This window comes from Phasianus colchicus, chromosome 3 (genome assembly GCF_987193195.1).
Source record: "Phasianus colchicus chromosome 3, bPhaCol1.hap1.1, whole genome shotgun sequence".
NCBI classification, from domain to species: domain Eukaryota; kingdom Metazoa; phylum Chordata; class Aves; order Galliformes; family Phasianidae; genus Phasianus; species Phasianus colchicus.
Genome location: NC_143438.1, coordinates 92,665,118 through 92,692,465, shown reverse-complemented (window position 1 = coordinate 92,692,465; position 27,348 = coordinate 92,665,118). Strand labels below are relative to the sequence as shown.

At 44.7% G+C, this 27,348-nt stretch overlaps 1 protein-coding gene across 13 annotated transcripts in view; it reads right to left on the bottom strand.

The window, feature by feature from the left end:
* ADGRB1 (adhesion G protein-coupled receptor B1) overlaps positions 1-23,203 on the bottom strand; it is a 275,593-nt gene extending 252,390 nt beyond the window's left edge. For 12 of the 13 annotated variants that reach the window (XM_090138075.1, XM_090138083.1, XM_090138073.1 and 9 more), the window contains exon 1: positions 23,049-23,203. The gene's annotated coding sequence lies outside the window, so the exon portion shown is untranslated. The remainder of the gene's footprint in view (positions 1-23,048) is intronic. The other variant, XM_031591288.2, reaches the window with a different exon arrangement.
* Positions 23,204-27,348: the final 4,145 nt, after the last annotated feature.

The window sequence follows — 27,348 nt, the reverse complement described above, 5'->3', positions numbered from 1 at the left end:
ATTCCATGATTCTACGATCTGGAGATTCTTCCGGAGTTCAAGACTCATGACCACTTAAAAGAGATTCCCTTTTTAAGTGGTATGGTTAAGTAACGTGGTATGCTTTAGAGATAAGAGATGGATCAAAGAGTCCCTACTGGCAAGCAGCCTCAGTGACACAATTTTTGTCATTTTATATTGGGGAAGTTCGTGGTGGTTTTGATATTTACCCTGCAGGGTTTCCAAGGCATCCACATAGAATTATAGAATCATTTGAGTTAGAAAGGGCCACTAATGATCAGCTAATCCAACTCTCCTTAATGAACAGGGACACCTATAGCTCGATCAGGTTGATCAGAGCCCCATCCAGCCTGACCTTGAATATCTCCAGGGACAGGACATCCACCACCTCTCTGGGCAGCTTGTTTCAGTACTTCACTATTCTTACTCTAAAAAACTTTTTCCTTATATCCAATCTCAATCTCCCCTGTTCTAGTCTGAAAGTATTTCCACTTGTCCTATCACAACAGACCCTGTTGAAGATTCTGCCCCCTTCTTTCTTCGCTGATCAGAAATTTGGGGAGTGTCTTTCAGAGCACCTATGTCTAAATGCTCACCAGTGTTTTGCTTAGCTGTCCATTGAGTGTATAAAAGGCGAGTCTGGTTCTCCACTGGGAGTCGGTACTATTCCATCTTCACATAATAAGTGGGCTAGGTATGGACTGTACGTCTCTAGGATTATGTGTGCACTTAATACAACTGAAGCAACCGACACTAAACAGTAATTTAGCAGTATAGGAACTCCAGTTTTGCCCTTTAGCTGCCTTTGGTTACCCATAGAGAAATGATCAGATGAAAGAACAAGTGTTGAGGAATGCACAAATAGAAAGCAGGAAGTTGTTATAAATTCCCAGATCACTTATTCTCATCAGGATTTCTACCAGCAGTCAACACTGTTTATAAAAGAAAGAAAACAGTAATATTGGAATTGACAAGTGGCAATCCTGAGTTATCCTTCCAGACAGCGTGCATCCATGGAAAGTCTTGACTTGTGCAAAAGGAAAGAATCTACTGCTGAAGACTTGGTTCTTTGATTCCTTTGCTCAGCTTTGACGCTAGCCATAAGACACCTTTCACAAGTGTGGGAGGTTGGAAGTCTTGAAGCAAGAACACATTATCATCTGATGAAAGATGAGGTAATTAATCTGCTACATTTGGATATTTCTTTTCCTGTCCACAGATGCTTCATAAGGAGCTGTTTTGATTTGGCTCATAGAGAATATGGAAACCTCCATTTAGGTGAGTAGGGAAAAAATGATACCTTCCCATACAAGTAAACTATCAAAATGTAACTTTATTTTTGCATCTATTTATTTGGTTTTTCTAATGCACCAGAGAAATATTAAGTGTCATAAATGAACACAGAGGAGAATAGCTATGTACAAACATACACCCAAAAGAAAAGTAACTCATAACTTAAACCTCTCTGGTTGATACTGCAGGAAATTACAAGAGTATTTATTAAAGATGGATAGAAGGAAAATCCTTCATACATGAAACGAGCCAGTGGGACTCACAGAAGGAAAAGATACGAAGTTGTTCTTCACACTGTGATTGGCCATTAATGACAAGTAGTAATTAGTAACATAAGTAACCTTTAGGAAGTGTTTTTTAATCTTCCACATTCAGCTCTAGCAGAAAGGTGTTTGGGATAGCATTAAGGCTACTTGGGATTAAAGCATGCCATCCCTTAAACTTGTACCTTTTGATCACGGAAACAGCACCGCAATGAAAAAAAATCTCCTTTTCCAGATACAGAAAAAAGTTATAAGTGTTGTTGATCAGGACTTGCATGGCAAATGTTGCCATTCCAGCTGCTCTTTATCTTCTGCCTCACTATGCCTTTTTTTTTTTTTTTTCATATTCCATTTTCAGAAATTGATTTTGATGCAACCCTCAACAACATGTTCCGTAAATCTTCCAAATTCCTTATAATCCCAGCCGTTCACTCTGACCACCATCTGGTCTTCCTCTTTATCACTTTCTTTCTACAGATGGATAATCTTCACTTGTCATAAATTCAATGAACCTCGGTTGGGGCTAGGAGGAGAAGCAGGAAATAAATTTGCACCTGTAAGAGTAATATAGTGGCCCTTATTTTCTTATATTATTGATTACTCATGGATAATTTGATGATCAGTGGAACATTTGGAAACACGCTCATCATCAAAGGGGCCGTAAGTCAACTACTTCATTCTCCTAGGCATCCTTTTGCCTCCCTCTAGTGACAAGGACTTGGGTAGAGGCTGAGGGATCTCATCCCCTCATCAGTTTGGGAAGTCATGGTGAAGGCCTAAGACCCTCAAAGTTGACAGTTAAAAATTTAGTTCTTCATAGAGAGCTTCTCCAGGACTATTGCGCCTGGAACACTGTGTAAAAATATCTTGTCTGTTACCAGCTGATCAGTACTTGACATCTTTCTGTTGTGATCAGCTACTCACAAAAGAAAGATTAAATATATGTGTTTGCAGCACTGAGTTAGAGAAAGATATATGTGAGCATTTACCTGTGGCTGAAATATGACTTCTAAAATCCCAGTATCTCTATCTGGAAGTATTGGTATAAAACCAACTTATTTCTTAAAATATTTTGGAAAACTGCCTGTACATGCTAACGTTATATATGGATTCATTTAAACCACTCTATGGTGGAAACGACAGTGATTCATGATCTATATTTTATCAAATGCAATTTGATATAGAATGCAACTGAAGGAATCATGAATATCTAGTAGTCAAAGAGTTTGGCAACAATCACTCGCTAAAAATTGGCTTTGAGATAAGCTGTTATGAATGTAAAAAACAGCTCACAGAAACTCAAAATATTTTCCCAGTGGAAGGGAGGAATGAATGAAGAAACGAAGGAGAAAGAAAGAGAGAAAGAAGACTAAATTAACTGCATTTTTTACTAGTAATTTTAAGAAGTTTTCTCTGATTTTTTTTCCCAAAAACCTGGTTGAAAAACAATCAGCTTGAAAAGATTTGAACCTTGTTTCTGGAACAACTTGTATTTTAAAAATAAATCTGCCTTTCATTTTCATTTCAAAATGCCTATTGCTTCCCTGTTTCAGTAGAAGAGCTCAGGGTTTAAGAGAGCTGTCCTAGGCTGAGAAACAATTTGCAGCCTTGGATTTGAAATGGTTGCTTAGCAGTAAATGTCTCCTTACGTACCACTCCCTGCTGGAGGTGTTTGCTATTTCATATATATAGTTAGCTATAAAGATCATATGTAGGAATATATAAAAAGATATATTAATAGGAGCTCCCTCTCAAAATCAGAGTGTTGAGCATAACTGTAAAAAGCCAAACCCTTTTAAAAGCAGTGGAGCATCACACAGAGGCAGCAGCTCAACCAAATCAATGTTGCACACATAGAGAACAGGTGCAAACATCAATTTGTACGAAGCACGATTCTGAAAGAGTTTCTTAGGATAATTTCTGCAGCTCAAAGGAAACATTGGGATGGTACTAAGTATAGGTCATTCTTCATTAAATATTTTGTATTTTGCTTAACATATGTATGTTTTTATTTCAGAAAGGACAGTTTTGTTCATGTAGTTCATCCTCGGGCAGAATGAGACCATTGAGTTTCATCCAGATTTTACTGAACTTAGCCCAGAAACCCTGGGTTAATACAGACCCTGCCATTATCCTTTACTTCTGTGTTTTCTGATGGCTCCGCGAGCCTTTCAGTTGCAGAGACTTGCTGTAACGTCAATATCTCAGATGCTGTTGTGCTCATAAAAAAAAGCAGCGGTAACAAACCTTGCAGAAGGAAGATCTGTATTTATCTGCAAGACAGAGAAAGCTTCCTTTGTCCCAACCCATCCTGTGAGTTTGCACAGGCACCAGCTATCACTTAGGCTCTTCTGCTTAGGCAATCAGAAAGGCTATTAATGATTTTCTCTTTCTGGTCAATAGATCACAGGGAGAAGCTGGCTGGCTTTTACCCAGACCAGTGGAACAGGCTTTCCATAAACTACTGCTCTCTTTTGGCCTATTTAGGTCAGGAGTTAACAACCCTTATCACAAGCAAGGGTTCATGTCCTGGCGTTTAAAGTCAGCGCACGCCAAGCACGCTGCCAGGATGAGCAGCCCCTCTCATCCCGTTAAAGCAGGGCTGAATTGCAACCTGTGCCTGAGCACTGCGGAGTGAACAACGCTGCAATATGCTGCCAAATACTCGCAGTGCATCTTGAGTGAGTTGTGCACAGAGGGCTTTTCTGGTCTAAGACACAAGATAAAGGAATGGTGCTAATTCCCTCTTTTTAGCAGAAAACAGACTACGCTGTCCCAGTCTATCAGACAAAAATGAGTAGGTCATAAGGAGCTGCACCAGTCTGCAATAGCTTTGGCCCTATCAGTGCTCTCCCTGTGAGTCAAAGGGGTTAAAATATCTATCCTATCATCAGTGGAGTGAGTTGTGCAGGTTTCAAGACCCCTTAAAAGCTTTCTGCTCAGATCAGCCTTCTCACCATGACTGTCATGCCCCGGACCTGGATGGAGAGCAGAGGTGAACAGAGAAGCAGCGTGTTCTCCTTTTTCCCTCCCCAGTCTACCATGTATATTCACACCCAGAACCAAGAGAATGATGTCCATTCCCATTATCTTAAGACAAGAGTGCCTTCCAGATGGGTTTGCCCTGCAGTTCTCTTTCACCAATAGGACAGCTGAGGACAAAAACTGAGCTAATTTCATTGACCACTTTCTACAGCTGAGACACCTCAGCCAGCTGGTGAATGGCTCCAGGACAAGAGGGAGCCTCCGTTCCCATGCATAGGGCAGCATCTTCTCTTTTCCCTCCATCTCTCTGCATCTCTCCCATCACCCCCTGTGAGGAGGAGACCAGATGCCACCAGCACGAGGGAAGCAGAGGACAAGGACAGTCAGTAGCAGCTGCTCTTCTGAAGATGCCAACGTTCACCCTGTTTCTGACCAAAGAACATGCCAAGGGGAGTTACAGCATCCTCCTCCCCTTTCTTCTCTCCCCACTCCCTCCTGCCCCAGCAAAGCAAACAAGGCAAAGGGCTCTGTTGTTTTAGACCCCTGAAGGAAAAGAAGAAGGAAAGAGATGCCCATCCTCCCCAGCAAGCATGTGACAAGCCACAGAAGAGCAACACTGCTGCCAAGCCTGGTGACTAAGGCCAAAGAGAGAGGAGATAGAGAAACACAAGGGCCTGCTTGTTTGGGTTTTGTTTGGGGAGGTATTTGAAATTCAGCAGCGACTGGCATTGGAGAACAGAGTCCACTCAGAGCCTCTCTCTTCCCATTCATCCCAGCTCAGCAAAGCAGGGAAAGGGGGGGATGCAGGCTGAGGAGCAGGAAAAACAACCAGTCTCCTTATAAGAATATCCGCCTGGTAGGCTGCCTCTGCCCATGGAAGGCATTCGAACCAGGAATCCATCACCATCCAAGGGAAGTTGCTGCAGGATTAAGGATGCTCACAGATGCCTGGCCAACACCTCTCTCCTTAGCAATGCCTTGGCAAGACCTGTAGCCTCCTTCCCAGACACTTTTTCCCTCTGCTCCATTTTCTCAGGTGTAACATAAGGGTAATACATGCATATTTAGGTAATCAGGACGTTCCTATACTGAAAGCTGTAAATGAGTAGTCATCCCTAAGGAGCAGAAAAAGTAGGAAATAAAGAACAGATTGGGTACAAGTAAACAAGACAGCCAGAAAAAAAATAAAACAAGAAAAAAAAAAAAAAACGTGTCAACCTAGAAGACACTGATGGAGACATTTCAAGACAAAGTGAATCATTCTTGTCATGCTAATTTCCCAAGTTTTGTAGGCTACAGGCAGATTCTCCCTGGCTTTATTCTTCTTCAGAGTAGAGCTTGGCTTTCTGTGTCTTTAAGCATTTGTTTTAGGGTATTAGCATTTGGAATGCCTGGGAAACTGGAAGAGGAATGACTCCACCATAGCATCAATCTATTGGCTTCAGGTGGGAACTTCTAACATTGAGTGGGGGCTGTATAGCAGGAAACTGAGTCTTGGCTTAGCTCTGGAGGAGCTCATCACTGCCCAAACTGATAAAAATCTTTAAACTAATACCTAAAATATTTCATCTAAAATTTGGGCAATCAGATCTAGTGTCTAATTTAGTGGGGGGTTTTGAAGCTAGATAATTTTTGAAGTCCCTTCCAACCCAAGCCATTCCACTTGTTAATCATTTCTAAAATATTGCTTATATTACTTGGGCTTGTTTTCAAGAAAGATGAATACACAGTGAGGCTGCATGGTAGAGAAAAACAATTAAGATGACCAGGATACATCAGAAGAGACTGATATATTTGGCCTTCCAAAAGGAAGGTGAACAGAAGATTAAAATGCTATGCTTAAAGGCAGAGAAAGAAGCACTAGGGGAAGGAAGGAAGGAAAAAGGACTCTTTAAACTAAAGGGCAGTGCTGCCATGAGAATAAATGGGCTTAAATTTTCACATATATATATGTATATATATATATATGTACCTCTGTGTTGAGTTTTCTACTTACCAGAAAAATTATCATCCTAGACAGTCAGTCCTGTATGACTAACAAGGCAATCTCCCTGCTACCATTCAGATGGAGTTCACTGGGAAGGCTTCAGGGTATGTTCTTACAGTCCTGTCCTTTTATATTTAACAGAGATGGAAAAAAACTTCACACCTCTGTAGTCTCCATCCGTAGAGCCAAACTCGAAAGTGGATTTTGCATCAGTGTTCTTCTCTATTCCTTGAGATGCCTACCGGGGTTTTCTCTCAGGTATTTGGTGAATCATCAGAAACAAGATGAAAATTTTCTGCTTTAAACTTACATTAAAGCCCTGGTATCTCAAGGACCTATTGTGACATCCTACAGACACGACAGCTACTTTCTGCAGGAAGGAGAGACTCCTTCCTCTTATAGACTAATTTTTACTTCAGGTCTTCCATCTCTAATGCCTTATCATCGAACATGCAGGCATTTTAGGAGTCCAGGGCAAATGTCAGAGAGGAACTCTATCCTGATAGGATGCCCAGGGAGGTAGTGGAATCAACAACCCTGGAGGTTCTTATGACAAGAATAGAGGTGGCACTGAGTTTTAGTGGGCATGGTGATGATGGGTTGATGGTTGAACAAGATGAACATAGTGGTCTCTTCCAACCTTAATGATTCTATGATATAGCATGATGTCAACAATCAGAGGAATGTGTCCAAGACCAGCAGCACTACTCTGTCCACAATGAATTATCTTGGAGTCCTTTTTTTGAGCCATAGACTCCTGGTAAATCTCCAGGAGTTGTTGGGCACCACAATACTGGGTTCAAACACTCACTTCCCTCCTGCCTTAAATTTCTCTCCATGTCAAGGTGAATGGAGGCAGTAGAGATGAAAGAAACTTGATGAGCCATGTCCTTAACATGACAGAAATATCTGCACATCAGGAAATCAAACTGAAGAGAAATAGAAAAAAGCAGAATATCTCAGGATGAAGGAGGTAGACGCCACATCCCTGGAGACATTCAAAGTCAAGCTGAATGGGATTCTGAGCAACCTGATCTAGCTGTAGATGTCCCTGTTCACTGCAGGGGAGTTGGACTACATGACCTTTAAAGTCTCTTTCAACTCAAACTATTCTATAATAAATACAATGATCTTTAATCCTCTCCCTTCACTATTACCCCATGTTGCATCTTCACCTCAGTCACACCTACTGCACTCATTACCTTGTCCAGTATGTGTACATACATATTTGCAGCTTATGGGTGGGATTCTTCTGTTTTTCACCACATTGCTGTGACTCAACTTCTAGTTCATATTTAACTCTCACCTGCAAGTCCAAAGTTCCTGTTGGCACATTTCAGTTACTTATTTTTACGCAAACTGATGTTTAGACCTCTAAAAACACGACTCATGATCTCCAAACAATGAACCTAAAGGACAAGCCCTTTCCAGCCAGGACACTGATAAATGTAGCTATGATGCCAGAGAGACCTTCGCTCCTTGTGAACTGATCCTTTCAGTTTCTAGGATGCTGCTGTAAGAGAGACAGAGCTCCTTGGAGACTGAAAGAAAAGATGCAGAGGCAAATGCTTTTCTCCTCACAGAGACAGTATTCTGTCCTTATTACTGCTTGGTAATCTCCTAGTTTTTTGGGGGGCATACTTCTGCCCTCAGATTCTGCCACAACCAATGCAGTTTTCACACTGTGTGGTGTTCTTTGATGAAACCTGAAGTCCTGGAGTCATGCAATTATAAGAGACAGGTTACATTAGAAAAAAATAAATAAATACAAATGGAAGTAGCAATTAAAAAAATATCCCTACTATCATTGCTGACCACAGTTCAAATTGCAGATTATTAATTGCAAAAATGATTTTTGAAGGAAATGACTTCTAAGAAACTCAAAATTTAAAGGGATCCTTTTTTTTTTTTTTTTTTTTTTAATTTTTATTTTAGTCATGCTAGGTGAGTAAAATATCCTGCACAGGCCATAAATCTCTCCATTCATGTCAATGCAACACTCAACAAGACTGTGTAATGCACAGTTAAACTCAACCTGGACACAGCACCTAGCCCTGGAAGGAATGCCATTGCTGATGGTGTGACCTTGGTCAGGGAATGTCCTTCCTCTTCTAAATCCCCTCTCCTGCCTGCCACTGTGGTTGTTCCTTGGCACTGACACCTCCTTTGGTCTGAGTGTCCCTTATCACTTTGTTCACATTGCGATTTTAGATTGGATGCTCTACGATACTACCTTGCTTGCATTGTAATCATGCAAAAAATAATAACAACAAAAAAAAATAATAATAATAAGAAGAAAACTAACACCCTAATTAATACAAATGGAGGCTAAAAATATGGATATTTCAATGAAAAAAAAAAAAAAGCCTTCTTCTCAGGAGATTACTGGGGTAGACACATTCACATGCATTTTATTTATAGCTCTAGCTTTACCGCAGTCACTCAGTCAAGCATGGTCAGGACTGTATATAGGCAAATGCAGTTCACTTCTCTCCCTTCTCAGCTTTAAAAGGCAGAAAACAGCTTGCCTAGAGTGTTTGCTGTGAATTTTATGAGCACGACTTAATCATAGAGATAGAAAACAGTTGCTCGAGCAACACAGCTGCAAGAAAGGGAGGTAGATCCACCCATCTCTGCCTCCCTGGTGTTATTGATAGGGCAAAGAAAACAGTAGAGAAATCTCTAATTGAGACCCACTGGGAACTCAAGTCTCATACCAGCTTGGGGATATTTCTCATTGCTGGTAGAAGAGAAAACAGTCTTGCTCATGACCATGCTCTAGCATGCTGTCTGCAGTCTCCTGTGCTGTGGTGCAGCTCAGACCAGATCTAAACCCAAAGGGTTAAAGCAATGAGGAGGGAGTGAAGTTCCTGTTGGAAAACTCTTTCCAAGAAATGTTGTCTTCACTGGAGCTTCGCCCTCATCAATTTAAGGAGAATCTTGGTTCTCCATTCATTCTAGGATCTTGTGCCAAGTCTTTCTCCCTTGAAAGACTCGTTCCACTCACCACCACTTGGGAGCTTCTAAATCAAGATAGAGTCATGCCTCTAAAAGGTTTGCTCAACTCCCACCACAAGACATAGCAATACATACAGTTATCACAAGGTGAACCAACCAACTTAACTCATAAGATTACAATAATTCCTTCTGGTGTTTGTGTGCTTTATGTGGCCTTGTCTTCCCCACTCTGAAGCATGTTATTCTGCAAAGAGATCACTTAAATCAAATCAAATAGGGCCAAGGCTACAGCACCAGCTACTGAGATGCTGAGAGTGATGATCAAGCAATAAATTGGATCTACTTCATCTTGCTGTCATCCTATTCCCTTCCTTCACTGTCACAGTCTCTCTCTTTCAACCCTCATTCTCAGCGCTGTTGAGTCAAGATGCTTCTTGAATTTTGTTTGTTAATGCTTTCCTGGAAGAAATTAAAAAAAGGGAAAAAAAAAAGTTGTTTTTTCCATGACCTCCTCAAATTTTATCCTGTCTGGAATTTGCCACTGAATTTAGAGTATGTATCCAAGTCACATTACCATTAAAGGACCTGCACAAAGGCAGTAACCACAGCTAACCTGTTGACCAGCTGTGCCTTATAATTGCTTTGATCTTCACTTTTCCTTGCAGACTATGACCTCTCCTCCTATGTTGTTCTGTGGTAGGTTGGTAGAAATCATATTAATTCCAACCCATCCAGGAGCAGATCTGAACCAATTTCATCCACTATAAACCCGTGCTCTGCAGTCACAGATGTCATCTTTGTCATTTAGATCTACCTTTGTCTGTTGGCTTGAAGCAAACAGGAGGGGAATCAAAATCTGCCTGACACAGCAAATCGAGGGAAGAGAAAGGAGGAATCAATTTTTATAATATGTGTTTGGCACTACATAATAGATATAACTCTAAATGCAAGCCATAAAGTTGGAGAGGCTTGTAAATTAAATCCATTCTGTCCCTTTTAACTAAAAAGTGACCTTACCATAGAATTAAATGTGATTTTTATCCAGTGATCTATGGAGCTGTAAAAATGGCTGATGGTTGCAGTGTGTGTGTGCTATAGGACAGAGAAAAGCCCCCATATAGGTATCTCCACACAGCTCAGCACATGAACTGCTGCTTGAATCACAGTTAGCACAGAGCCACAGTGTGGCATAGGATTTTCACCTTCTCTCTGCCAAAAAGAGGGTGACCATGTACATGCTGAGAGACCACGTTTCTACAAGGTCTGGCCAGGCACTGAATGGGACAGTGCTGCTGGAGAAGGACTTAAATCATATTGTGTTCTGAAAATCAGGCTGACTGCACAAATGCAAGGCATATCTTTGTTTTATCCTTGTTCAGTTTACAGGGCTTTAGCTACGCTGCAAGAGGAGGTGAGGATTAGAAGTAGCCTGAGGTTCAGCAAAATGACAGAATGAAGGAAAAATTGGGGGTGGAATGTCCTTGATTGTTCATGTAGTGATTCCATCCCCCTGTTTCAATAATCATACAGGAGAATTTGAAATACAAAAGATTTGACATTGGAATTTAGCCCAGAGGACACAATTTAGGATGCTCCTGAATGGTTTTAAACAGCCAGAAATTATCAGGCTTTGTCTCACAAGAAAATATAGTTTTGAAGACTCTGCTGGGTTACAGGTTGGCATTCATGCATATAGGCTATCAGAGCCTGCAGGAGATGCAATGCTCCCAGGAATATAATCAACACACGATTGAAGGCTGTTCGACTTCCAATCAGTACAGCAGCGAAGAAAATCACTTCCCCACTGCCATGGGTGAAACAGATGCTCAGAAAGGCAGTCATGTGTCTCCTCATCAGCACTGAGAAGTGGTGCATAGGAGGAGCCAAGATCCTTCCCAGCTATTTAATGTCACTGAAACTTGGATGAAAAGTAGTGCCAATTCCCCTGTCCCTCTTGGCTCTCTTGGTTTTTCCACGTGGGCACTGAGCAGATGCTGAACTGTGAGCCACAAGCCTCCATCAAATGGCCAAAATGGATACAGGAATTCAGCCCAACTAAGTCAACATTATGTTAGAGACTCACCTCAGATGCTACGTTCCACCATGTTTACCTCAAGTGGTTGTGGGGCAAGACACTGAATTCAAATCCACACTGCTACCTGGGTTACTCTTCAGGACACTCCAGGTTATCCTCAAAGTCTTGTCCTAATAAGTGGTTTGGGTATACTACCTCCCTCTCAGCTTGCTCATCTATGTCAATGGCTCCTTTCTCATTTTGTTCTTTCACTTCTGCATTATTTAATTGTTAGCAAAGGCACTATCCAAGGGACATCTTGCCCCAGGGATTATCACTAAAACACTGAAAACCCACTTAAACTCCACAAATAAGGAGTAAAGAGATCTATAAAAAGTTGGTTGAACAGATTACAGCCTCTGTCAAAGCCTCTTCTAACTGCCATGGTGCTAACAGCATCATATTTACATAGACTTCCCCAGTATTCTCTCACTTCTAATATTCACAAATGCTAGATTTTCTTCTTCCAAGGAAAGAATGTTTAATGTTTTACCAAGTCTCAGCCACTTTTGGAGTCTCTGCTCACTGAAGTTACACACCATATGAAATCAAGGAGAACCATTAGCAGCTGGTGACTGCATTAGTCAAAGCTGACCTTCTCCGTTTCTTAGCTCTGAATTCCTATCATACCAGTGCAAAAATGCCAGACTTATTGCTGTTATTGTTTCAAGATTTTTTATGGTTAATATTTGGCAAAGCCCAAATGCTGCAGCCATCCAGAACCTGCAGTGGATCAAGTCAAGAACATCAGGATGGGGAGACTTGCCATTAAGAACCATTGTCTGCAAAGCAAGAAAAAATTAAAAATCCAAGCTTTGAAATTGCAGTTGGATTCCCACAAACAGAATTTTGTCTGCCTGTGTACCAGCTTTTTGTCAACAAGAGATCTCCCACCCTCACTCTTTTTGCTGCAGCAGTACTGGGAGGCACCTAGAGTTAGACAGCCTCATACAGACAAGAACCAACATCCCCTACTTCATGAATCACCAGTCCAAATGTTCCTGAGACTGAGAATCCCTAAGAAAGGGCAAAAATAAACTCATTGTCAAGAGATGGGAACAGCTCCTCAAGAGGTTCACAGATGTTTGGAGCTGGACTGGAAATGGAGCAAGATCAGAAGACAAATTGATGTTGGTCTCATCCTTGCCAAAAGTTAACTTTCCACCTAATTCAATCCAGAGAGTAACCATCTGACTTGTGCTCAAGGCCTCTACGTTGGCCTTACTCAAGCTAGATGCTGTACCACCCACAGATACCAAGTGATAGGACTTTAAAAGAGCTCATCAAGAAAAGTTTAGAAAGCAAGCAGTATTGTGCAGTAGCCTGGGAAGGAATAAAGCACAGTGACTTCAACTGATTTGCCCTGTTGATTACCCAGGAAACAGCCAGGCTACTTGCCACAAGGATAGAGAAAATAGGGTATAAGTGGAGGCTCAGTCGCCAGCATTTGACGAGGGGCTGACAGCTGGACAGAACAATTACACCTCCAGAATCACCTTCCAGACCAAAAGCCAATTTGCACAGCTGAGCCCCCTTCCAATTACTCCTTCTCTTATTGTCTAAGGAGATGTGGCAGACACACTGATGCTTCAGAAAAGGACATCTGTGTGGCAAGATGTGTTCTGAGCCCTGGGTAGAAAGTGTGGTTGAGCAACGTCATTAATCCTCCACCCCATTTCTGGTATTTGCACAAGGGTGATTGATTTCCTTCCACCTCTTCTCCCCCACAACTACAAATAACTTCCATGGGGAGATTACTTTGTCTGTTCTGTAATCAACAGCAACTTCAAAAGGGCTTAGTGCTAAAGGAAAACCTCAGAGGGCCAGCATTAAGTGGGAAACAAACATAGCATTTGGGTTGTAATTTGAGGTGGGAGGCTGGGGTTTTAATAACCACATCACTACAGCGTGCTGTGCACCTTGCAGTTCATAAACTGCATTTATGAGTACAGGAAGTTACAGGAAGATTTTTTCAGTCCATGTGAAATGCAGCCATGTCAGGTGTGGAGCATATGACGTGTTTGGTTGTGTTTGGAAGCCGTATTTAGCTCTCCTATCACTTCCCAGCACTGTCACTTGCATATAAGCAGAGTCTGGTAAACAAACTCCAGGCCTGGGAAAAGTCGTGTCCTATTTAGATCCAACCATCACTTCTAGAGATGATTTGAACAAGGGAAGGGAGGTGTGAAAAATCACTGCTTTGTCCCACATTCTCCTCACCACATAAAATGGAAAGCATTTTGAGCTCTCGTATAAAGATATTGGCACTTATTCAAGATAGGAAGGCGATGTTTAATATCCTGAATTTCCTCTTCTTCCTTTATTGTTTGCTTTGTTTATGTGGGAACGAGAATGGACGTCCTATGGGGTGGGTCCCAGAACTCAGAGCAATGGAAGAATATAGTAGGACCCCTTCCCAGGCAGAAAACAGTTGGATAAAGAAAACAGAATGACCATGCAGGGCTTTGTCCCAGCAAAGAGCAAGGATAGTTGATTTTTTGGGGGACAGAAACACTGCGTCTCACACTGATGCAAGTCTTTGATCCCACTCAAAGCATCTCCACAGTCTTAAATTTCAGATCCCGGACCTCAGTTCCCTTCAGACTTCCCCTTCTCTGAGATACCAAGTCCAAAAGGTGCTACCATAGTCCCACCATGGTCTGTCCTGAAGTATGTCCTGCAATACAGCCTCCAGTGCTTTTCCCAGGAAACCTTTAAATACATTGTTGACCTTCTGCTTGCCATATACAAGCCAAATCAAGTAGGCAGCCCTTAAAAGCATCTGAATCCAAAGGGAGCATCAAAACCTCACAGCATTCATGTTCCATCTTCACAAAATCACATGCACTTGAGATTGAAGGGACCTCTGGAAATCGCCTAGTCCAATTCCTCCCTCTCCACCCTTCATATTCCTTGGTCGTGGAAGGAGGCAAGGCTCTGTGTTGTGGTTGCCCTGTTAAAGAATGGCTTATGTCAGAAGGGACTATCTGGGGATTTGCTGCTAAAATCTTCCCTTCCAGTGGCATTTCTATGCCTGCAGGAGATGCCCGTGGACAGGCAGTTGTGTAAACCCAGAGGGGTGTGTTGGGTACCTCTGCAACCATGACAACTCTTGCTGCACAGGATGCTTTCCTAATATTTCCATGCATCCTACTGAAATGGATTCCACAGCTAACTGGCATTTTGCTGGGATCTCTCCCTGCTTCCCTCTTGCCCTCCCAGCCTTGCTGTGCTTCTGACTGTCACCATCTCTCCTGCTGGTAGCAGAATCATCTCCATCTGGAGAATCTGGAAGTCCCCACAGCATTGCTCTCCCTATTAACATTTCTAAAACCCCCAAGCTGGCAGGAAAAAGCAAGTCACACAGGGCTTGTTGTTTTTTACATTGCTCATATTGTTTTTTTGGTTTTTTTTTTTTAAGTATTCGGAATGGGAAGCAAACATACATTGGCTCTTGACTTCAGATGCCTTCATGGTTGATCTGAAAGTGCCATGCTGAATAACTGAAAGGTCAGACTTATATCACATCCACTGACTGCTGAAGCATGGACAGCTTCAAGACCCACCATCCTTCTCTCCCTCAAGAATCTGCATGTCCTTCCAGTGATGTGCTCCATGGAAGTAACCCCTATCACAAGGTTTTAACACTTTCAGGCTAGTTGCACTCACTAGGAAGCACCTAACAGTGACTTCTCCAAAATCTAAGCCCATCCCTAGATCCATCAAAGCTTCCCAGGAAAGCTGCTATTCCTCACGTACAGGGTGAGCAGCACATCAGAACACTAACCACTGCCAAACTCCTTTCTAAGCATAGATCCCAGGAGAGCTCAACCTGAGCACTGAGTTCTCTCTTCATTGACCACTGACCATTTAACACCACCTATCAAACAGCAGGCGTACAGGCTGCTGGGTTACTGAGATCTTTCTATCCTCCCATCCCTGATTTCTGCCATCAAAATTGTAGGCTTTGCTGCAATTACCTCCACAGAGACATGCTCATGCAATAATGGATGGCTATTACCATCACCTGCACATGGTGAGCTTGCACCAACCAAAAACCTTGCAAGCATAATGTTGAGGGGATTTTTTTTCAGTAATTAACCCTTGCTTTCATCTCAACAGGTCTGATCAGATTGTAGAACAACATTTGAGAAGTGGAGATTAGCAAGCCAAGCTCTTTAGTACTTAAAGCATCAGCGCAGCTACTCAAAATCAGATTTCCCCTTCTTCACTGGCATTTGATTAAAGCCTATTCAAGCAGTCCGTTCCAAACTCTAAATGCCTAAATTAGGTGATAGAGAAAACATTTCTTTGGTCTGGAAAATGACAACAGTATGCATCTCAACTGTGGTCAGCAGGAAAATCGCATTCAGAAAACATGTATTTGTGTGAATTTGTACGTGTGTGTGCACGTGCAAAGTTTTGGTAGAGCTGACCAGAGTGTGGGCATGCAGAGACATAAGTAACATGGTTCTAGTAGGTGGAAGGCATTCGTAAACCAGGAGCTGAGTCTAGAAATAGATTGTGAGAGGATCAATTTTTGCTGCATACTGATTTATTCAAACCTTCCACGGTGGCAAAGCCCTTTATAACAAAATATCTGATTACAGGACTATGACCATAAATCCCGCACACCCTCCAGCAATGGCCAATGAATAACTGACTTGTTAAGGGAACAGACCTGCACAATGAATAAATCTACCAACAGGGCTTTCAATACAAAAGACCCCATTGGGACAAATTTCTTTCTGAAGGTGCATCGACTTTCATTTGCAGGAACCATCAGATATTTGTTTCAAGAAGAAGACAGTCATTGTTAGATTACTACTAAACAATATGTAGTATATACCAGGCTCCTGCTCTGGGCTTAATCTGCTTGTATATCAATGGACTGGACCAAACACCAAAGCATTTTGCAGGACAATGTGTTATACAAAGTCTCCTGAAAAGCATGCACATGATCCAGGGGAAACACAGCAGAGTGAACAGGAGGTTCACACCCTTCCAGACCCTCAGTCATAGAGAGGCATTAAGAAAATAAGGATTAAGAAAGTATAAGGAAACATTATTTGGGAGGAAAGTTTAAGGAAAGACATTAATGCACAGTCAAAACACAGGAAGTAGAATTTGTGTTTGGTTCTTGACTGATTACTTTCATCTCATAATCCCAAGGGAAGGATTTCTTATTTGATGATCAAGTCCATCTGGCACAAGGCCCCACTGGGGCCTGGGAAACAAAACCAGGCAAGGAAGAAGACAAGCAGACCTATTTAATAGCTGAAAATGCCGACATACAGTGTGGCCAACACCTAAATTAGTTGTGACCTGAACCTCTACCCTGAGACTTATGCTTTGGCAGTGGGTAAGATCTTCCCCTTGGTGGAGATTGCACCACAGCATCTTTTAAAGTCAAACCATAGTGTTCTGCATTGGGTAGCTCAAGATTTCTGTGGTTTATGGAGCAGTAAGTTCAAATGATCAGCTGAGAGGTGCACAAGAAGACAACAGCACAGATGGGACAGAGATAAAGTGTTCAGCTCAAGATCCATTCTAGCATGGGAATCAAGATGGCCCCTGTCCCAAAAGCATTTAGAGAGAGCACTCTTGATGAATATCACAGAATCACAGAATCAGATTTGAACACAGAATACAGAATTGCCAGGGTTGGAAGGGACCTCAAGGATCATGAATCTCCAACCCCCAATGGAACCTATGGAATAGGTTCACCTGCCAGGAATGGGATAGTCCTAATATAGAGTCATTCTGTAAACAGCAAGGACTTTGTTATAGGTCAGATGAGCTCAGAAACCGAGGGAAAATCTCCATCTAGGAAGGCCAGCCTGACGACAGGCAGAAGACAAGGTGAGCATGTAGGCGAGAGTGCTGAAATGGTAGGAAGAAATATCACATCCTCAGGCCAAAACTAGAACTTCAGAAAAGGAACCTGGCAATAATATATGCTGGTGCATGCATATGACATGCACAAAATGGTGTCCCGAATGCATGCAGATTTCCTCTGTCCTTGTCTCAGGCCACATTAGTTTAGCAAGCAGCAGCTCTATGTGGAGTGAAACACCTCCCTAAAACCCACAATGCTCACTGGAAGGAGAATTTATATTTGATGTATTTTGCTTCAGATATGTACATCAGTTTAATATAGAGTGCATCCCATATGATTACAGCCATTTGTTTCCACTTTTGCCTCCACAAATATTCCGAACTGGTAAAAAGTCATTTCCTTAGAAGTTTTTTCTGTTCATTCTGCCTCCAAATGCCATTTTCTTTCCCCAGATCCCCTCGTCCCAGGAATAAGGCACAGAACCGTACGTGACAAACCTTGCAGTTTCAGCCACTCATTCCTTATCAGCTGGCCCCTCCTTGATCAATGCTTTATAAGGAAATATTCAGAGGAAAAAAAAAAATGCAGAGGAAGGTAGGACATCAAACCCTGGTTTGATTCTGATAATATTGGTGGGGGGACAATCTGCTCCAACAAATTAAAATCAGCAAATCTCTCATTTTCTCTGACAGAGGTAACCAATTTAAATTTTCATAAAGGGGGCAGTGATGTGTGTCTTTGCGAGACAGAGTCACCAATCTAGCAGCCCTCTGATTTAAAATATTATCTTTCTTTTCCTTTTTTTTTTTTCTTTCTTTTTTTTTTTCCTTTTCCCTGAGAGCCTCCTGGAGCAACATGACAGATTATCTCAGCATAATCAGACTAATACAAAACCCTCTCTCTGAAAGGCACCGAGAGGAATTTCTAAGCCTTAGATGTGGTGACGAACAGGCTTTCTGAAGGGACCTCCTTTGCTGCTCATTTTCCTCTTTATTTAACAAATGTTGTGTTTTGTAGCCTCAGCATTACTGCAAACCATATTCAAGAGCCAACCATCACATAAGAGTGCCCCTAAAAGAAAGGGAGGTGTGCCCTCCACTTGAGCTGAATTGCCAGATTGCTCTCCAAGTGAGAATTTTGGATTCCAATTGATGGTTCTTTACTTTGAAAGAAAATTCCACCAATATTGCCTTGGGGATGGGCAATGGGAGGGGTAAGGTTTGCAAGGTAGATGAGACCTTCTGTATGGGAGACTAGGGAATGCTGAAGATTAGGATGACTTGAGTTGGACTTGATAATTTTCATGGGACCCTTCCAACTAGGGATATTGTATGATCTTATGACTGCATGATTCTATGATCTGCACTGACTCCAACCTGGAGCAAACAAAGATTGCCACAGCTCCTTGCCACAGCAATTTAGGACTGGATCTGTGGATGTGGGACATGAAAGGCCATGTGGAAATGGACTCTGTCCCTCCAGTGCAAATGGGGCACTAAAATACTGTTTTCCTTGGCAGAAATATGGTTGAATGCTAAGTTTGCTACTCTGCCCTGGCTGAGAAATTCTCTTCCCCACCTCAGCCCCATCCCCTTTCTTCCCTTGCTTCAGTGCTCAAAGCCCCTCATCCACCTGAATATACAGATGGGCAAGCAACCTTCATTAGCAAGTTACAATTGTAGTGCACTTTCATTCCAGCACCTCCTGCCATACCCCAGGCAAGTTGAAAACCCCAAAGACTTGGGATAAGAGCTTCAAGAAGAACACATGAAATGCACCAGGAACCTTTGCACTTAACCTGCAGCCACATTGAGCTGTTTCAATATTTGCTGCAAATTTGCAAGATGCTCCCATGTAAACCCCCAGGCCAGGTGGCAGCTCCCTGTGCTTTGAAGGCTCACTCAGGAATGTGAATTTTCTCCAAGGGGAGGAGGATAGGTAATTACAGAGACAGTCTGTCATCCATCTTGAAGAAAATACTCTGCTCTTTTTTTGCACCTAAGGTGGCAATCGGGCAGCCCTTGACCCAGGATCAAGCCCAGGAAAAGACTTTAACTCATTTGTTTACCAGCACAGGTTTTCTGGAGCTAATTAATGAACCAAGCTGGTATCCTGCAACAGGTATCAATGATGATGACAGGGGATTTCCTGCATGCTACACTTCTGCTCAAGGAGAAGATGAATTTGGATGAGATTAATTTGATTGTGCGACTGAATTGCTTGCTCTTCTCTATCCCCAAAAAGAAGGGAATAAAAAGCCATGGGAAACCCCTCCATCACCATCCTCCCCACCCAGACCAATGACTGAGACTGATCGTTGCTGTAAAATGCTTTGGGCAGAAGAGGAGTGCTTAGATTCCCATGTGTAGGCTCTGAAAGACCACCTGCATCAACAGAGCGAGCCCTTGGGGCTGGGGAGGCTGCATCCCCCCATCTCGGGCATGGGGATGAGCAGGGCTGCAGTTGTGCCCACACACTACATTTGCACACCAGGAGCTGCTCAAGCAGCACCTACATTCACAGGGATGCCGATATCGGGGAGAAGTGTTGGGGGGACAATTATGTGGGGAGGAAGTGATGTGGATAAACAGGGGGGAGAGGAGGGGTGGGGGCAAAAAGCACATGGTAAGGTGATAACCGAAAGAAGGGGAATAACTCCTGAGGGGCAGCATCTCGAGGGCGATTGCAAGCCCCAACGGCAGGTTGTTTATTGGATTTGGGGTTGTTTTGTTTGTTTTTATTTTATTTTCTGAGGTGGGGATGTGGAAGGAAGGGTGGGGGTACTGCTCCCGAGGGCTGTGCCGAGCATCCATCTGTGCGCACCGGGGGCGGCGGGCGGCCATCGTCGGGCTGCGAGCGCCATCTCCCCGCCGCTCGCCGCAAGCCCCGGCCACCCCCAACTGCTCCCCCCGCGGCGAGAAACGGCTTGGGCTGGGAAAGAAGGGGGGTCAGCGGGATCCTGATATTCTTTTCTAGTGCCCCCAGACTTCTATCGAGCCAGTGGAACAGCCCCGATGCTATGGGGAGGGCGAAGAGGGAGCAAAGTTTGGGGTGGTTGTAAAAAGGGGATGTATGCAGGATAAAGCAATGCTTTCCTGATCCATTCTGCATCCCAGCAGGGCTCTCCATAGGGTTCCTGTACCCCTTTGGCTGTTTCTTAAGATGTGAGTGTAATTCATGAGCTCCCCCTTTGCCTACAACACACACAGACACCTCTCAACCTGGGTGTGGGGTCCAGCACACCTCCCCCTGACTCACTTTCCCCCATCTTTGGCAGAAACCCTGTCCACTTTGCAGCCAGTCCTTCCTCAATCACCGATCAGTGTTGGCACACAGAGCCCAAGGAAGAGGAGAAGAGAGACTTCAAGCCCTTATCCCTGCACTTGGGGCTCTGCAATGCTATTCCAAGTGCTGCTCCTTGCTGTTCCTGCCTGGCCTTCCCGTTTCTCCTTCCCCAGCATAAGTTAGCAGAAAGGATGCTGCACCCTTTCATAAGACAGAAAGAGTCTGATGCCTGCACCCCATGCCTCCCAGTCAATCCCCTGTCCTGCAGTTGAGAACCATGTCCACCATACCCAACACTATACTTGTACCCAGCCCCAGCCTGTGGCCATTCTGTGACCTCCGTCCTCTTCCTCAGTAAGGTGTTGGATGGAATTTGGGGCCCCAGGTTAATGAGTCATTAATTAATTAGGAACCCACTTAACATGCACGGGGAGTTGTTTGTTTCCTTTAGCAGCCTGGGCTTTGGATGAGATCCCAGCTCTGCGAAGCCTCCAGCCTCGTCTCCCAGCTGATAATAGATAATACAGATATTTCAGCACCAGCCAAAGCAGAGTCATCATCATTAATACACAGTCCTCCCTGCTACACGGTGGAGGTCGCCAGTCAACTCTAGGGCTCATCCCTCCTGGCTCTCCTTAGGCTTTGCATAGCCAGGAGACAGCAAACCTGGAGCAAATCAACAGGTAAAGGGGCCATGCAGACTGCACCCCAACCTCCCCTGGCCACCCCGATAGGGTGACTCCAGCTTTTGAGGCAATGTGATTTTTGCTCCACTGCTGCGCAGGTTTTGACATCTGTCAAAGTAGCTTTGCTCTTCCTCCACCTTCCTCCTCCTCCCTCAGCCATCAGCTGTCAGCTGGCTCGCAGTGGAACTGGATAGAGCCTGAGCCCTGGGAAACCTCAGCTAGGAAAGGGACTGGGGTGGTCAGGGATGTAGGAGAGGGAATCCTGTTGCCCTCCATCTCTTTGACCTTGCCTTGATATTTCCCCCCACCGCACTCCTCTCTGTGCAAATGATTCACAGGGGTTGTTTCCTTTGCCAGGGCAGGAGCAGGACTACGAGCATGAGTCACAAGCTGGAGGTACCTCGCAGAGTTGATTTGCAACCCGGTGCCTTCGATTGCCAGGGACTTATGCTGTAGAAACCAAAAGCAGGGCACAACCGTGCTGAAAAGTCCCTTTGAAACCTATCTACCTGCTCCCACCACCCCCAACCCCACTTCTCCTTCCAGCCTTGGCAGAGTCGTGGCTGAAATACCTCTCTGCAAAAGTCTGGAGATGCATCAACAGCCACCCTCCATCAGCGAATGTCAGGCCGTGAAAGGAAAGGGGGCGGTGGGGGAAGAGGGAGAGACAAATTTTGCGATTCATTCCCACACAGGGTGATTCAGAACAAGATGCTTTGTAATTACGCATCCCTGATGGAGACTCCTTCTTTTCCCCCTCTACCCCATCCCCATAGGAAAAGGTAAAGCTGTGCCTAGGTGCCAGCATACCCCGAGCACCTGGAGCACTGTATCTGTGTAATACTCTGATTTCTACGTAGGCTAAAAGATAATTTTCTCCTTATGTGTGAAGCAAAGCATTGATAAACAGCATTGATTCTTTTTTTTTTTTTTTGGGGGGGGGGGGAGACGACCTCATTGCCTCCCCAAACCCACTGCCTACAGCCTTGGAGAGATGAGCGGCAAAGCAAGGAGCTATCCCCAAAAACTCTCCGTGAGAAACGAGGAAAGCAAAGAGCCGGGATGGGGGCAGATAGGGGAAGGATTCACAGCCGGGGCACGCAGCTGCCTTTCCCTCCGAGACTTTGTTTGCCAACATTGCAGGCATGGAGGAGTCCCGGAGCCCGTGGAAGCACCGCGGATTCGCAGCACTTTGCAGTACAGCCCCGCTTTGCTCTGCAGCTCCGTGCAGCGATGCCCCCCAGCTTTCTCCCCCAGAAACAACCCGTCCTCATCTCATTTCCCCAGGACAAAAATGCCATCCTCTCCTCCCCCCCCCCCCCTTCCCCCCACCTCTCCGCATCCTGCAGACATCACTGTTTCCCACCGCCGCTCGATGTTTGCCCACAGGACCCTCATGCACGAAAGTTAAAACTTCCCATGGCAGGCAGCGATTATGCTCTATCGCTCCAAATTGCAGTGAGGATCGGAGGTGGGGGGGGGGCGGGGGGGGGGGGGTTGGGATTTGGGAAGATAAACCTCCTCCGGGTGCTGTTTCTAGGGGCAAAAAAGCAATAGGAGATGGTGCCCACCGATGCTTCACCCCCCAATGGATGGAGAGACCCCTCAACGCGCATACCGGAGAAGTCCCCATGCCTCCCCTCTTCGGGAGAAGGAAGGGTTGTCGGGAGCCCCTTACCTTGCGGAGCTCCCCAGGTTTTATATCCTCCTTCTTCCCTTTGTCAAATTCCAAATGGAAAGCAGCGACATATCCAGGGGTAACCAACCCAACATTGGGCAGCGCGTGGAGTCCAAAAGGCAGAGCTCACTCTCCCTCCACTCTTGCCTCTACATATATATATACATACACATTTATATATATATATGTATATATCGAACGGAAAAAGGGGGAAAAATATTCTAAAAGAAACGGGAGCGGGGAGGGAGAGGAAGGGAGAACCTTTGGTGTCTCTGCAGAGAGGCAGGTGGAAGAGAAAAGCTGAAAATAATTAAGCCGGGTTTTGAGGAATCCTTAGGAGAGCGGAAAAACGCAGTTAAAAGCCAGCAAAGCATTAGATCCAAGCAATCAAGTCTTCCTCTTCTTCTTCCCTCCCAAAAATATACAGCAGGGTTCGGAGTAGCTTTCCCAGCAGCGAAGAGAGAGAACGGTCTTCTCCAGAAAGATATGTTTGGTTAAAATCCACTCGTCTGCTTTTCTTTCTTTCTCTCTCTTCTCCCCCCACTTTTTTCCTTTTTCTTTTTCTTTTTTTTTAAATTCTGCTTCTGAATCTCTCTCTGTGAAACTAGATCCAGTCTTTGTAGCCAGGGGCTGCATTAAGGATTACATCAGGCTTTTATAAGCTTTCCAGATCACACATTAGAGTGAGAGAGAGAGAGAGAGAGAGGGGAAGGGAGGGATGGGAGGGAGGGATGAAACGCACACACATCCACACGCACACGCACGGCTCGGAGCTTTGTAAAACAGGCGGCTATAGGCACGGACCCGAAGTGCCACGGCATTTGCATTGGGCATGCTCCGCTAGCCTATAGGAGGAGAGGATGGATGGATGGATGGAAGGATGGAAGGATGGAAGGATGGATGGATGGATGGATGGATGGAGCACAAGAGCCAGAAAAAGCCGAAGCGCGTTGGCAACCGGGCAACGCAGCCTCCCCGGGACAACTTAGCCCTAAGCAGGGAGACAGGAGGTGAAAAGGGAGCTGCGGTCGGTGGTGATGGGTTTGGGGCGGAAGGAGGGGGGCAGTGAGGCTCTGCTTCCCCTCTTTCCCAAACTTGCAGGAGAGAGGTGCTCGCAGAGGTATGCGTAGGGTCAGGGAGGGGGAACGGGATGAGGCTTTCTTGGTCTCCATCCACCGCTTAAAAGTCAGGACGCTGGGGGGCAGCGATCCTCTCCTTCTCCCCCCCCTCAATCCCCCCCTCCTCCCCAGCACCGCTTCCAACCCTGCAGGCGGAAAGGGGGGGGGCTGGATCTACCCATGCACACCTACCCCCTCCTCTGTCCGTTCAACCCTCCCCCCCCCCCCCGTGCTCATAGATTCCCACCACGGTTATGCCAGTGAACAGCAACAGCCATTAACCCTTTCCTATTTATGTACACATTTATTTATTTATTTAACCTCTTTCCTAGCATTCCTCCCAGCTTCATCAAGGCACGGCTATTGGTGCGTAGTGGGGTGGCGGGGGGGGGGGGGGGGGGTCTCTCATCCCAGTGCAATTACCCCCCAGGGTGTTTTTCAGGCTTGAGCAGATGGAGGAAGGGGGGAGGAAGGGGGGAAAGGTCCATGCTGTATCCCGGCAGCTTTGGAGTGAAGGTGCTGCTTCTTGAGTTTGAAGCCTGGGGAAGGTGCCCCCCGGTAATGAGGAGCTTAATGAAGGAGGTGGGTGGGAAGGGAGAGGGAAAAAGGAAGAGAGCAAGGGGACTCCAGCATCCTGCCAGACTCCAGGACCTGCCCCTTGCCTTTAACCATTCCTGCTCCAGGAGGAGGAAAGCAGCTCCTTTCCCTTCAGAAGCAACCTCCATCCTTGCTGGAAAGGCACGGACCTGCCTTGTGGGGAGGATATAATCACAGAACCTTGCTGGTTACCCTCACCTGTGCTCCCTCTGTTCCAGGGAGGGTTATGAGCACCCTGGTCCCCTCCCCATGGACACCCCAGAGGCACTTTCATTCTCCTCCTTCTTGCCTCCATTCCTTGTCCTTGGCTTTTCTCCCTTCCCTTCTCCACATCCAGCCCTTTCATCCTCTTCTCCACATCGCCAAACCCTTTTTATCCCCCCCAGAACTTCTAGGTACAAAAAAAAAAAAAAAAAAAAAAGGAAATCTTTCATCACGAGGAGCTGAACAGTAAACCCTGGCAATCCAGCCTTCCCTTGTCCCCAGCCAGCGCTGCAGCACTGCTGGCCAAAGGCATCTGTGACATCTCCAGTCTCAAAGCAGGGACTGGAGCAAAGGGGCAGATGGAACCTGAAATGCATATTTTCAGCCGACAGGCGGCTATGCTGGATTAACAGGGTGCATGCTCAGAATGGGAATCCCTCCTTTTCTCTCCCCAGCATCTCAAGAATTTATTTGGTTGGCTTTTTTTTTTTTTTTCTTTGAGAGATGCACCTCCAAGTCATCCAAAAATTTCTTCTTTTTCTCCTATGTATTTGAGTGAGAAGCACAAGGAAGCTGGCAGAAAGCTCCCACGTAAAGCATCTGTGAAACCCGTGGGGTATCTTGGCCATGACTTCGGGTGGTGGAGCAGATGGGGGGCACTGACTTTCCTTGCCCTGAGGCTCGGGCAGAGCAGGGTAACAGCTTGGATCTCACCTATGTCACGGGGTAAAGAAGCTCAGCAAAAGGAAAAATCATCAAAAAAGTACTACAGAAAAATAAATAAATAAAAAGAACTGCTTACAGCCTCCACCGCTGCCATAGGGCATGTTGGAAATCTCATGCATCTCAATGTAAAGAAAAAAGTCACTGATGCTCATTTCTTGCAGCCTTACGTGGGGAGGCCAGTGAACCCCCAGACCCCTCGTTGAACTGGTGGAAGAACACGACCCCAGATTTAAATACCCAGATAAGAGAGTGTTTATCTCCCTGTTTGTCACTATGTACCCTCCAGGAAGGATTGGGGTTGAGCAGCTTACGTGAGAAGCTGGTGCTTGCCGGAACTAAAGGCAATCACCCACTTAGTTCCTTCTGTTTTGCACACTTGTGAAGGGATTAAGAAGAAATAACTCTACCATTGTGTACCAGGATCTGTGAAACTCATTGCTGCGGGATGCTCCTGAGGCCAGAAAAGTCCATTAGCAGAACAAAAGATGTTCTCAGCTCCTTAGGTCTCTTAACAGCCGAACTTGTGAACCCCTTCCTCCCATCCTACCAACATCATCCTTATAGTGTTTGGCCTCTTTTGTTCCCAGTCTCCCTCCAAACAAACAGTGGGAGGAATATCAAGTGGAAAATTATTTCAGCGTTTCTTTATACTAAGAACTGTGGGGTCGAATTTAAACTCATTCACATTTGGTAGGGTCGAATTCATACTTGGTATGAATAGATTGAAATTAAACATATTGAACCACACAGATATCTTCTCACTGCAGAATTCTGGGTTTCAGCCTTACCAGTTCAACACAACCTGACATACTGGTGAGACCTGAGAATGCATGGAGAGGGCAGGGAAGAACCATCTCTCAGGAAAATTCTATTTCAGTGGGGAATTACTTCCCAAGGTTGTGCCATCAGGTGTATTCTTTTGAACTGCTCTTGCTTCAAAGGTTAGGGAGTGGGCCTGAATGAGCAGCCATGCCATGAAGGGGATGGAGAAGTTGAATTAGCAGTGCTTACCCCCTGGACAATCCTCCATAGTTCCCAAAGGTGTTTCTGAAGGGAATCACTGAGACTACAGCACTAAGATGCTGTAGATTAAAATACAACTTTGCATTGGTGGTTGTCCCTTCTGCTTCTTATGTGGGGATGTTGTTCATAGAATTATAGAATCATTAAGGTTGGAAAAGACCACCAGGATCATCTAGTCCAACCATCAACACATCACCACCATGCCCACTAAACCACAGTGCAGAGAGGCTTGAGTCCATCCAGGGTCTGGGAGTCACAAATCTGGGTATAAAATCAGGAGAGGAAAAAAAAAAAAAAAGGATAGAAATGATTCTAACAAGTGGGAAGCTGCTGAAACATTGAAGACATTTATCCTAGAGGGAACTGCATTTTATCTACTATCTGACTGCATTACTGCAGAGAACAGAATGACACTATTGCTAGTGAAGTCAGAACTGGAGTGTCCCAAATGGACACGTAAAGGGAATCTCTCTAACATGTTTTCAACTCTTCTTTATGTCTTTCTGGAAATTGTATTCGCAAAGGGGAAAGTGCTGAACACCTTCTAAAGATAGCAATGGCAATAATAATTATAGAGCTTTTACCTACAGTAGCTGTTGGAAACTGATAGCCACGGTTTTAAAACAGTGGTT